Here is a 13,217-nt window from a genome sequence, read left to right on the forward strand (position 1 = left end):
AGGCTTAATAAACGTTTATTCCACTCCACTCCACTCCTACGTTACTACGGCTCAAAAGGTCGGCGAAATTGCCCCGGTTACCCCCCACATTGACGTTCTAGCGGCAACAGGCTTTGATACTGCGCGTTCCTACGCTGAAAGACACCGGGAAAAGCGTCTCTGCAGGAGCCCTTCAAGAGAAAGTACCTCCGGGAGTTCATGTAGCCGGTACCACGCGTGTGGGGCCCAAGGAGGTTTAACCTCCTTGGTGGGGCCCAACGCTCCATTCGGGGGTTATAATTAATTCTCTTTACACCCCCCCCCCCTCAGTCCGGTGGATGATCGGCGTGATCGAGCATCTGCGGACTAAATCCCCCAAGCACTGCGGCGCCACCTTCCGGCACCCCTCCACCTGCCGGGTCAGGGCAAATCGTTCTTGCCCCGCAACCAGCCAACCTCCTTCAACCCCCCTCCCCTTATTTGAATCAATTCCAGGTATCCCTGATGATATAGGGATCCTGCGCTTCCCAGTGGGTTCTGCCCAGCGACTTCCGGGTAGTACAAAGCGGCGGGGGTCCCATAGGATCCCGTGTTGACAGAAGCGAAATGCGCCAGGTACTTCCGATTGTGTGCGACATAGGCAGCCCATCCCCGACGCGTCCGAACTCTTCCGGCGGTCAACTTGGCACTAGGGATAAAAAGATTAGCGGCGCTAAATACGTTTACAGCGTCGACAAAAGTGCTGGGACGGTGACGGCGCTCTGCACTGGCAAGTTCACCGATCAATGGTCGTATGAAGTGGAATTTGAAGTGAAACCCTACTGAAACGTTCCGTATATACGCAATTTTGGGAATACAGAGTTCATACGGAATATTCCTCCCCCAAGAACACCGAAAGTATATGTTAGTATAAAAAACAGGGAATCACATTAGTGGACGCAATAAAAACGTTTGGCACAGGTTTCGTGTTTTTATCTTCAATAATAAGCAAAATGACGCTCCGTATGTTTTCCGTATACTCCGTATATACGGAATTCATACGGACAATGATTTGGCGGTTCTATTAAACTTACAGATATAAAATCGTTGTCAAATTTTTGGATAAGTATGCACGATTTCATTAATGTGTGTTTCTTAAAAATATTCCCTGTTTGGTTGCGGCTTTGTGTCATTCTAGGAAAGTACTCCATATTCCCATATTTTCGTATACGAAACTTTTCAGAAGGGAAGCTTCTGGTTTAAACTAATACTCTTGGTGACAAAGACTTTTCAACAACACCCGATCAAAAAAAAAAAAAAGAGTTATGCAATTGGCGATGACCGTGCTTAAAAGTCAGCGATTCCGCGGGCGGACCGCAGTCTCGTCTGCTGCGGTTCGCCGCGCTTTTACCCACCTGCGCACTCTTGCGTTCCCTTTCATTAAACACTGCTGGCTTGAATCGCCATTATGAATACGTGGTGCAGCGCTAGCTTGCTGTTTGATTGCGTGGCTCAGTGACAAAATTCAGGGAGCGTCAGAAGAAAGAAATACGCTTTGTGATTCCAAAAGTACCGTGTTTACTCGCATAATGATCGAACTCGCGTAATGATCGCACCCCTGAAGTTCGTCGTCAAAATACGACTTTTTTTTATTATTTCCCGCGCAATGATCGCACCTTGAACTTGCCGCGGCAATATGTCGTATGTGCGCCAAATCTAGGTGACGATGGTCGTGCTTACCTATATTTCCTCCTCTTTCAACGCGGACATGGCTGCGTATTGCGGCAGACTTGTCGATATCAGCAATATCGGCAAGCATGAGGTAATTATTGGTGCGGAAGAAACTCTCTCTAAATGCACATAATGTACTCACAAGACAAAGAAAAAAAAGCGCTCAGCTTTCTGCGTGGGCAGCCGTGTCTTGTTTTGATGTCCCGCACTGTGACAGCAGCAGCCGCTATTGGTTGACCTTTTCTCACCTCGCAGCAACGCAGCAAACTCCTCCCGGCGCGTTCCGTAATTCATGAAAACGCGTTTTGAGACACATCGCAACGTTGTCGGTGGTCCATGGAGTTTGTATTATGTTTTTATTTGTTATGCTTGTTATGTTCATCAGACCTATCGTAACAATTCTCAGCTGTACCTTGCTTGCGTTTTCTGCGCTGAAAAGTTTCTGGCGAAAAATTTCCTCGCGTTATGAACGCACCCCTAAATTTGATTCATATTTTTGGAAAAAAAGTGCGATCATTACGTGAGTAAATACGGTATGAACTGCAGATTCACGGGCATTATTCTTGGACGCACATTTTAAAAATATTCGTCTATTTCCCTGGGGACGATAGGTTCAACACGGAATTGAATGCTTGTCATGATGACAAGCAAGAGGGGGACAAAAGGGTCTTAATTCAAATAGTTTTTCTGGCCTTAATAATCACCCAGTGCACTGCATGAAGCATCAAATGAATGTTTTCAAAACCATTCAACACTAGCCATTCAGAGTACCACTATCCACGCTAAGGAGTCGCCGTAGGTCGTCTTCAACTCGGCCCTCCAGAATGACCAATGAAAGACACCGAGCGTGCAAATTCGGCTAATGACGAGGTAACGCGCAAAAGGAGGAGGAAGCAGTAATATACATTGCGGCGAACCATGCATTGGATTTGTTTATTTGGGGTTTTGCTTTTATCGCCCGGCTGCGCCGAGGCTGTGTCATCTGTGCCCCGAGTGAAGCGCATGTTCCATTCCTTCTTTCTTATGCCGCAGGGATAATCTCATTTGATAGGGAAAATGTTTCGCCCTAACGCCACTAGCCTAGAATAGTTTTCTTTTATCTACAGTGTTCTAGATGTAATCCGACGGTTCGAGAAGCACTCGCGCAGGAAGATAAATGCCCGCGGAGCATGCGCTGTGGCATTCGATTCGCCGACACTCGCTTACGTACGTCACTTTGTTGACTTCTGCTTCGCCGCCTGTGTATTTTTTTAGTTTTTAGGGCAGCACAAGTGTGCTCCAATAAACTTGTTTTTCCTTCAAGACGACTGTGTCATCTTTGGCTTCGTGACAATATTGTTCAAACGGTATTTGTACTTCGCATAATTTTCAATATGCCTGTACTTTGCTACACTAGTATACGTTCACCGATTTGACAAGAAGGATACTTTAAAGCCTATAATTTCACGGCACTTTGTTAGGGAATCGGACACCTTGTGCTTCGGTATTTGCGATTTTGTACTTCTGCCTACGGTTCAACGGTCCGCGAAATTTTCGCATGCCTTAAAAAATCACAAAAGTTTCAAATCGGGATATTGATTACGATTGGGACGCGTGACAGTATTCGATTCACCTATTGGAAACTTTTGAAATGTTCGCACACCCATAACACAGACCCCTCCGCGAAGATGACCGTCGACTGCTGCAGCATACCGACTGACCAATGCTTCGTAACCGTCGGCCCGAAAGCATTCGCACGCGCACATCGATTACGTATTGCAAGGACACTGGAAAGCAGAGATTAGTCGGGGTTAGCAGTATAACGTTCCCCGTTTCACAACCGTGATGATACCTGTGTTACGCAGGACAACCGGAATTGCGTTTATGATAGTGCCGCTTCTCAGCTGCGTTCTGTTCGCTTAGACGTTGACTTTGAGCTAAAGGCTTGAATCAACGTTTACTAAAGCGTCTAGTGTCGCGCGAGGACGTCGTAAATATTAGCCGTCATAGTAAAAAAAAGATATATAGGCAGTTGGCGCTAAATGTCCCGATTCGGTTTCTTTGGGCATACAGCGCTTTTATGTCGTCGATTTGTACTACCGGGGGAACAAAATTGATGAGGTCTGCGGGGCTGGCTTTCTGTCTTGCTACGCTATGCGAGCAAATATGATTCGAAAATTGCCCTTACATGTACACAGACATACAAACTTGCAGTGACACACGCGTTTATGGGCCCACTAGAGGGTCATATCAGTCGCTACATCAGAATGCTTTCAATATTGAACAAAACCAAGAAATGAGTGCCAAGACACGTGGCTGGAGCTAGCTATAGGGAGGAAGGACGGCCAAATCCGGAGACCCAGTGATTCTTCCTGGTTTCTCGGGCCGGCTTCATTACGTCAACAAGCCGCCTTCCGGCAATCTCGGCTTCTTCCGCTTTCATTCGGTTTTGGGCAGGTCGAGAGAAACAAGCAGTTCCCTGCGATGCTGCTTAATTCAGGACGTCTTTGATCCCCTCGTCTGCACTTCCGGAGCCTCCCACTGACCATTGGCGATTCCACATGATAGCCCAGTTGGTTGACCATCCACCTGCGAACTCGTTTAAAGAGGGTACTGGGTGTTTCCTTCTGTTGTTGCTCTCCTCGCTGCTGCGTGTACTTTGGTCACGCTGCGACGTACATTATAGAGCAAGCTCTTGGGGAAGCCTGGTAGCCGAAAACTAAAAGAAAGAAGTGAGCTTGGGTCGGATATGTAATAAGGAGAACTTACAACAGGTGGAATATCGGGGCATGAGAGCGGCCACGAAGCAGCGGCCCTAAAAGCAGGGAAAGAGAAATTATTCGGCAGAGGGATGAAATATGAAATTCGGCGACAAAATGTGTATTGGAACACCTCCGGAAACGTGATTTTTGGCTTTCTACCTGTACTGGACATAAATGAAAATATTGTTGTTGCTGTTGTGTTGATGGTGATGCGCAGATACGCCTATGGTTCGCATTGACCGGTTTATTTACCCACGCGAAACAAACAATATTATTGGTGCTAGGTGAGGCTGTTGCATGATGTAGAATGGGGAGTAGTTCTCTCCCGTACCGTAAGTAATTTATGCACCATAACAATTCGGACAAATGGAAGGACTTCCTTTCGACGGATGCACTTACCTATTCGTACACCCATCGAGAGCCCAACCTCTAGTCTCCTCTCCATCGAGCGTCAGCGCGTAATTTTTGCCCAACAACGTAAGGTTCTCTGCGCCTCTCCTAAGTATGTTTAAACAACGACGTTCATTTATCTAGGCACAGGTACTGAATGTCGCGAAATTCGTACCTACTTCTCTTATTTTCTTCGCTCGCCATTTTGGAGCAAGCAAAGACATGCTAGTGTTTCTCGTCGCCATTTCGGTACACGGGTCAACGGGCCATCTGCATCGGGGAGGGTGGGGGGGAGAGAGAGTGCCACCACCCGCCAGAGATTGTTCGAAGTAAATTGCACCTCAAGGACAACGCGGGGGTGGTCGGGCCGGGGAGGTTCCAGTTTGAACCCATTCCCATTATAACCTTCTCACTTGTTCCCTCCTGCTTCAAACGGGCACAGAACGACCTTCCCGTTTCGCCGTTTCTCATTTCGCCTGTTCCCATTTGAACCTATTCCAATTTCGACCTTCTCGTTTGTTCCCTCCCACTTCAACCTGGTACAAAACGCCCTTCCCGTTTCGTATTTTACCATGTAGTCCCTTCCCGGAATAACGTACCCAGTTACTCGGGTGACTCGGGCCGAGGCGCGCGATTTTTGAAATTAAAGTTGCGTCCAACTGTACCTTAACCCAATGTTTTGAGAGACATCCGACGTAACCTAAAGTAAAAAAAAATACACTTACGTCCGACGTAACCTCAAAAGTCAAATTGAAGTTACGTCAAACGTATTCCACAGTAAAAAAAAAAAGTTACGGCTGGCGGAACCAAATTACAGACAAGAGGGATTGATCTACACAACCTAATTGCAGTAGTTCGTTTTATGATACGTGGCGTCAATTAACAGAACAACAGGTAGTTTGCTGCGTTACGTCCACTTTGGTGAAAACAGCTGGAACTGCACCCTTGCGTCTGCTTTCGCGTTGCTCGAGTGGTCTGCATGGAGCGTGCTGTTCGCATGCGTACTCCCGCAGCGGTGTGGGTTCGAGTCCCGACGGTTGCATAGGAGTTTCAAAGTATTGAATTGTTTTATATGCGAATGCACATGTGCTTCTTTCCATGTGTAACATTGAAAATAGAAAGAAAATACGAACATTAACAAAATAGAACCTCTTCCGGCGGGCGCTGTGCCCGTTTATAGCGTTCGCACCATGGCGGGAACGAAATTGGGTCTTTTACCAATACAATTAATAACTTATTAGGGGTAGTAAAGGGCTACTGTTTTATTTCTGTGTAGTAAAAGATCTCGCGATATTTAATAACCAAATCTAACTAACTAATAATAAGCGTATTTTATGAAAGCGGTAACTACTATGGGCCGAGCCAGTGGATTTACGATCCATTTTAATTTGGGGCTAACGGTCACTCTATGTGCAAATGTCTGTAAAAGGACGGCCATTGAAGTCTAAAGATGAAATTTGCTCCTGGAGGAAATGATTCGCACATATTTTTCATCCAGGCGTTAAAAACACCCCAACCTTTATGCTTTTCCGTGTACTTTTTACGGATAATTCAAAGGTGGGCACGCAGTACGTGGAAAAGTAAATATAGTGCATAACATTTAGGGGGTCGCCCATCTAAAATTTCAAACATTTTTTTGCCGAACCAGCTGCTGGCTTGAGGTATTTTCTTTGAAATGCCAGAACAGACAGGCATCACATGCAATGCACGCAGTTTCGTCAAATGGCCCTTTCAGTAGTTTCATTTCTACTCGGGTTCCCGTTTCTTGATTATTAAAAAAAACGCGCAACTTACGGGATTTGAATCCATACCGATGCAGGATATTCCGTTCACAAGCTTTTTGACAGCGAAATCTTCCCGGGCCTGACTGGTTAGTTCGCTGTTCGCCGGGAGCACCGGTACGGGAAAAAAGTCTTTCGAGAGCATAACTTTGGTTCAGCGCGATTATTTGTTTTCTGAGGAGCTATGAATGAACAAACTTCTTGATTCCGTAAAAAAGCCAGATGAACGAAAAATGCGAAAGCATTTCCTTCATTAAAAAGCTTCAAGAGCACAGTATCGGCCTCAGGCATTCGCAAACTTTTATCAGCCGGAAATATCGCTTGTGTGATATTTACGTTTTTATTGACTGCATAGACGTTTTTATTGTATTGCATGGTCCGTTCCTTGGATGCACATTTTAGGGAACACTTTCAAAAACGGTAACGCATATTTTCGGAAAATTGCATTGGTTGTAAGGATACGGGTTCAAATGAGAAGAACGTTTTGAGAGTGGGCTGAGCCGGGAAGGGCGTTTTGGGAACGGGTTGAAACAGGAAGCGCCAAAACTGGAAGGGCGTTTGGGGAATGGGTTCAAACGGGACGGGTAAAGCGGGAAGGGTGTTTTGGTAATGGGTTCAAACTGGACGGGTTCAACCGGGAATGGGTTGTTTCGAGCTATACCCGTCGGCCGAGGAGAGAGAGGAACCGCGGTGGTCGGACAGGTGGTCGGACAGGTGGTCGAGACGCAGCGTTCGGTTGTGTTCGGTGGCTGTGGTGGGGGCTCCTGTGCGGAGAAAGTGGTGGACTCCGGGCGCCGAAGATTCCTTCAAAAAGGGGACAGTCCGCGGTCGAAGTTGGCCCGAGTTGCGTCGCTAATAAACGGTGCCCCACCGCTGACGACCGGCAGCCTGACGCGTCCTCCGGGGAGGACCTCAACCGAACTGCAGGTGAGTCATTCGCCCCTTCTCAACTGTTCTCCGGACTCCCTCTGATCGGGCTCCCCATTGTCGCACTCCCTTACGTGTATTGCAGACTGGCAAACCCGCCTCCTTTAGCGGCCCGTGTTGTGTGTGCGTTTCTAGCGGGCCTTTGTTAGCAGTTTTGGGAAGACCCCAACCCAACCTTTGTACACCATACTCCTGCCTTCCTCTTACTGTCGCCTAGTTTCTGAGCTCGTATTGGTGAGCTCCATTTTACTTTGTCTTCAATACATTTTGTGTCTCGGTGTGGTGTTTCTAGGTGTGGTGTTAGAGTAAATGTGCTTGGTTGTGTAACGGGCATCCCGTGTCTCTACTTATGCCTCACGCCAGTGGCCTATCAGGCGTGGATTAATCTCCGGTTGGCGAGACCGAACCACGTTTCTTGAACCATCCGCACGCAAGGGGGAGTTGTTTGTCGCCCCTCCCGTACGAGTCGTTGTCCCCGGATAGTGCCGTGGCTGGCGACACAATCTTTAATTGCATTATTTAGAGTTCCCTCTTTTAATTGGCCACTATCCCACATATAACTTTGACACGAAAGTCCTTGGCGGAACACATCCGGTTATGAAAGAGGTAGAATGCTGTGGTTGTTTTTTGTTTTTGTTTTTCCACTATCGGCCTTAGGGTTTTATCTGCTCACACCAATTCTGCAAGTCAAGGTGTTTTTTTCGCGGGTGAAGGAATACCCGAAAGCGTTTAGGAAAATGTGTCTTATTTTACGAATAGTTCTTTTTTTTTCGAATTGCGGCTTCGGGTTTAATGCGTATTTGTTTTCGGTGAAGTTTCAATTCGCTTATATCTAAACGCCGTGGTAATCACAAATTTTGATTTCATGTGCAACCGGCAGTAATTGCTTAATTGTATACACTAAACCCTCGTTAATTCAAACTTCAATAATTCAAATTTATAGATAATTCGAACTATACCATTTGGTCCGGTCAAGTCTCCATGGAAGTCAATGAATAAGGAAGCCCGTTAATTCGTACCCGAGTGGGTTCCGTCACGGATAATTCGAACTACGCGCCAGCGGGCCGACGCCTCGGCTCCTGGAACCCAGATAGGCAACACACCCTCTGCCTACCCACGAGGCTGCGTACAACGAATAAAGCAAAACAGGGTAAAGTCAATTTAAATCCCAGGTGGCGGGCCTTTTAAAAGACGCATTCTTCGCGAACTCGGTCTATGAGGACGCGAATACTGTGGTGGGTGCGGTGCGCTGACTGATGAGGCCATCATATCCCAGATCAGAAGCGCAGAACGTGTTGCTGCCAATTACGACAAAGGAGGACGAGGACGAAGCATAGTGCGGCCCTCCGTTTGAAAGTCATGGCAGGAGGAAATGTCGCCCGTCTCTTCTACACTTTTGAATATGTTTAAGAGTAGAAAAACTGCGCGTCAAAGACAACTAGTACAAAGGGGACAGGACGGGTGCTCCCTTTGTACTAGTCTCGTCTTTGACGCGCAGTTTTTCTACTCTTAAAATGCTTTACCAACTAACTCAACGACATGCTGTACTTAACTTTTGAAGAAGGCGAAAATGGGGCTTTCCGTTGAATTCTTTCGTTAGAGCAAAAAGTGCTGAACGCCGCGTTTAGAGGCTAAAGGTAGGCCGTAATGACGGGCTTTTTTCAAGCATCAGAGTTGACTTGCCCTACGGCTTACCAATTGCAGTTTTACTGTTTTTATTGTTAAGTTGCATTATTTCGACTTTCAATAATTCGAACTTAGGTGACATCCCCTTGCGGTTCGAATTAACGAGTTTTTACTGTACTTTGGCTTTAAAACATCCAGTATCCACAATGCTGAGAACAACCCCTTCTGTTTTGTGAGCAGCGCCTGGCCGCGCCCGGCTTTCTTATCTGTTTTCGAAGCGAAGCACGTGTTCCTTTCTCTTCCTTTTGTATGCCCCGCAGGCTATCTCATTTGATAGGGAGGCTGTTTCGCCCTGTAGTCACTAAACGAGAATGTTCTTCTTTTATCGCAATTGTTCTCGATCTAATTCGACGGTTCCACACAGAATTACGCGAAAAGATAAATGCTAGCGAGGGCAAGCGCCGAGGCATTCTACTCGCCGACACCCATCTTTGCACGTCACGTTGACTGCTTCTACGCCGTTTGTATTTTCTTTGAGTTCTTTGCGGAGCATTTGTTCGCTCCAATAAGCGTTTTCCCTCAGAGAGCCAGGTATTGTTCTCAGCGTGACAATATTAATGGGGCAGTATAGGCTGCATAACCTTTTGTTTTTACATTATGATCCCACCTTTCCAGCTCTTTCGGGTTTTGTTCTACTACAAATGATTTTGCCTTCAGTAACATTGTGGAACCGTTTTATGAACGCATATTTCACCTGCAGCAAGCTTTGCTTTCGTTTTGCCAAGATTACTTTGTAGAAATGTCTAAGAGTTTAGTGCATTTAGCCTTCAGGAATGTCTGGTTGCGCATTTACACCTGATGGCTCCCATCTATCTGGAACCCGGAACTACCTCTTAGACGTGAGACTGAATGCAAATCAAGGCTGTGCTCTTGCTACTAACTGCGCTAGACAACTTTATAGAGAAGTCAGGAGGAAGGTTTGCAAACTCGGTGTGAGACATGCGCGTAACCTTGTCTTTCGCCTTGTGTAGCTCGGCATCGGTTCTGCAGCTGGGGTACGTGTCTTCCGCGGGGAGTTGAACCACGGCTTCTTGTTGGGAACCTTGTTGCTGGTGGGCGGCTTGCTGTTCAACGCTTGCAACCAACTTGTTGAAGGCGGTCACTCCGTTGTTCGAGAAGAAGAGTCGTATTGCTGAGGGCGCTAACTCTTACCCTTTGTCCGCAGTTACGAATCCACTCTCTAGCAGTTGTACCTCTTCTGGTAGCAAGGGTTTCCCGTGTCCGATCTTTGTGAGCAGCGTGGAGAAGAACGTGTCTTCTTGCCTGACCACCTGAACTAGAGAGAAGTAATCTAGGTAGTGCCATGTGATGGTAGCGGCAAAGAGGCCTCCAGCTTCTCGGCACCGCTTGTACACCTCGTTTGCTCTGACCGATGGCAACTGGCGCAGGTGTCCGCACAGGATCACGTCCAACCCTCCGAACGCTTCGTCCAGTCGTTCAGTGATTTGGCGTAGCCTGACCTCTATAGAGTTGAGGTTGTCCGAGGACATCATGCTGACTTCATCAATGATGACGCACTTGACTTTGGGAAATACCACGCCAAGCGTGTTGAGTTCGCTGTCGGTCAACCCAGATCCCATCTTCTTACGCGAGAGTTTGAAGGCCGAGTGCACCGTGGTTCCGGCGACTGCAAACGCGGTTTGCCGGTGGTGGCGCAGACCACGTACGCGTTGTACGGACCCGCATCGCTGTAGCGATTGTAAACGTGCATCGCCAGCTTGAGTTCGAACGTCTTGCCGCACCCGGCCGGACCTGTGAGGAAGATCCGCAATGGAGCTCGCCAACCGGCAGTCGGTTGTATGTGGACGATTTCCGGCAGCAACTCGTGCTGCTCGGCGTTTGTCATGCGCATGAAGGCGTAAAACTGTTGGGTATTCATGATGTCTAGCCGCTTGCGCACGGCTGCACACGGACTCGTTTCGCTGATGAGGCGCATCAACTGCTCGCTGGCGATAAGAACGGCATCTTCCTGACCGACGTGAACCGTCACGTTTTCACGAAATTGTTGATCGCGTTCAGCTTGCGCTGCTTCGGCCGCTTTTTCTTATTCAAGCTGCTGTATCGAGTCGATCAGCTCCGCGATTAAATCGTGGTCGTCACCTCGACTGTACTCGAGTTGCTTGGTGAAGATCGCCTCTCTGTACTCCTCGTACAGCTACTTGTACTTGTTCTTGTCGAGCACGTCTACCAGCTCGCTTCTGAACGGAACGTACAGCAGGATTTGTTCTCGCTTCAGTCTCGCTTCAATCGTCCAGAGCTTTGATCGCGTAGTGCCGATACCTGACGACGCAGGGCCTGGCAAAAGGGCGTAAATTTTGTGCCGAGTGTCGTACCTGTACTTGCTCGCGAAATCCGCCAAGCACACCTCTTCGATTTCGGGTGGTCTGTTCTCCTACTTATCCAAGATGTTGAATTTCCAGACACCCGTTGATGATTCGCTGAATTCGGCCAGCGCCTGTTTGGTCTTGGAAACCCGGATCCGTTCCTCCTCAAAGAAAGTGGGAATGTAGATGGCGTCCACACTCTTCTCGGACATTTCTTGCTTTAGTAGAAACCATGCCGCCTCCTGCGATTACATTTCAACCGCCTTGAGCATGGTGACGCCCAGCATGCGCAGCACACCGGCGTAGTCGAAATCGGGATTCTCCTGGATCCCTTGCAGTACCGCCTTCTGGAGGTTGTACAGGGCACGATCGGACTTGTTGACGTAGTCTACCACGTATGTTGCACAGGCGTAATGAACGAGTATGATCTGCAAGTCCCTGCTGGAGTCTATCACGTTGCTGATCCACGGGTTGAAGGCGTTGACGCACTTCTGAGCGGGTGTCCTCCGATGAAGAACGCACGGCCGCTTGAACCCGGCCTTGAGAATCTCCATTTACTCCTTGTCCGACTCGACCTTCAAGTGAGCGAGGAACTGTTCGAGAGAATCTAGCGCCTCGTGCATCTCTTCGTACCGCTGTCGAAGCTTCTCTCGGTATGCCTTCTTGGTTGCGTCTTCGGTTGGAGGGAACGGCATCACGATGAGCGTCTCGTTGGTAGGCATGAAGGGCGCCCCGAACCTGTACTTAGTCCGGCCGCGCTTGTAGCACGTGTGTGTGTGCGCGTGCGTTTGGTACCGAGGCCTCTTGAGTAGATCCGTGTCCACCGAGAGTAGCGACTCGACAATCTTCAGGGTTTCGGGCATGTCTCCGCACAACTCTTCGTCGGTGGCGTTCTCTAGCCAGAGAATGACGTGAATGTGTGGGCTGCCTCGCTGTTGAAGCTCGACTCGCTTGAAGAAGTCGGTCACAACATAGCGCCTGAACGGAGAGACGCACTTGTCTTTGAGAATGTTGAGGAGCACGTCAAAGATCTGATGCGAGTAGATGGCGCACGCAACCGGATCAATGTTGCAGAGCTCCACCCGTTGTAGACTGTTGAGTTCGTGCACTGCTCTCGCAATGCCTTCGGGTCCAACTCGGAGACGTTCAAGCCTTTCGACTAGCCTGTCTCAATGTACTTCTGAAGGAGAGAGCGTGAGGAATGCGTGTGGCTTCCCGAGTTGGTGTATCATCGCTCGCGAAGAGTTTCTGCGCCGGTCTTGCCAGTACTGCACCGTGTTTGGAATTCCCCGCATGAAGGCCAGGTCTCGGTTGACAACGTCCTCGAGGAACGTGGCCCCGCCCCGTTCGAGTTGGACGCGAGTGATCTTGGTGGTGATTGAGTTGGTTCGGAACGTCATGGTCTTGTCAGCCATGTTGTGACGCATGACTTTCATGGCCATGTAGAGAACGTGTTCGGGGTAGACTCCGCGCCGATCCGTCCTGCGAATCTAGCTGCTGGCCTTGACGAACAGGGTCGGTCTCGGTCCGGTGATCGTCTGAGGTACGCCCAAATAGATCTGGGGGAAGGAGAGCTCCTCACCGTACTCGTCAAAGAGCAGAGGGATGGGTGTCTTGTCCTCGCCCGGCGCCAAGTCCAACGTGTGCGTGCCTTGCACTAGACCTTGGTACGCATGGTG

At 48.6% G+C, this 13,217-nt stretch overlaps 1 pseudogene; it reads right to left on the bottom strand.

Annotated features, from left to right (window-relative positions):
• Window positions 1-12,092: 12,092 nt before the first annotated feature.
• LOC144155522 (uncharacterized) lies at window positions 12,093-12,980 on the bottom strand (annotated as a pseudogene).
• Window positions 12,981-13,217: the final 237 nt, after the last annotated feature.

Source organism: Haemaphysalis longicornis, unplaced genomic scaffold, assembly GCF_048455015.1.
Source record: "Haemaphysalis longicornis isolate Haplotype H1 unplaced genomic scaffold, Haemaphysalis longicornis Haplotype H1 scaffold_1, whole genome shotgun sequence".
Classification (NCBI taxonomy): Eukaryota; Metazoa; Arthropoda; class Arachnida; order Ixodida; family Ixodidae; genus Haemaphysalis; species Haemaphysalis longicornis.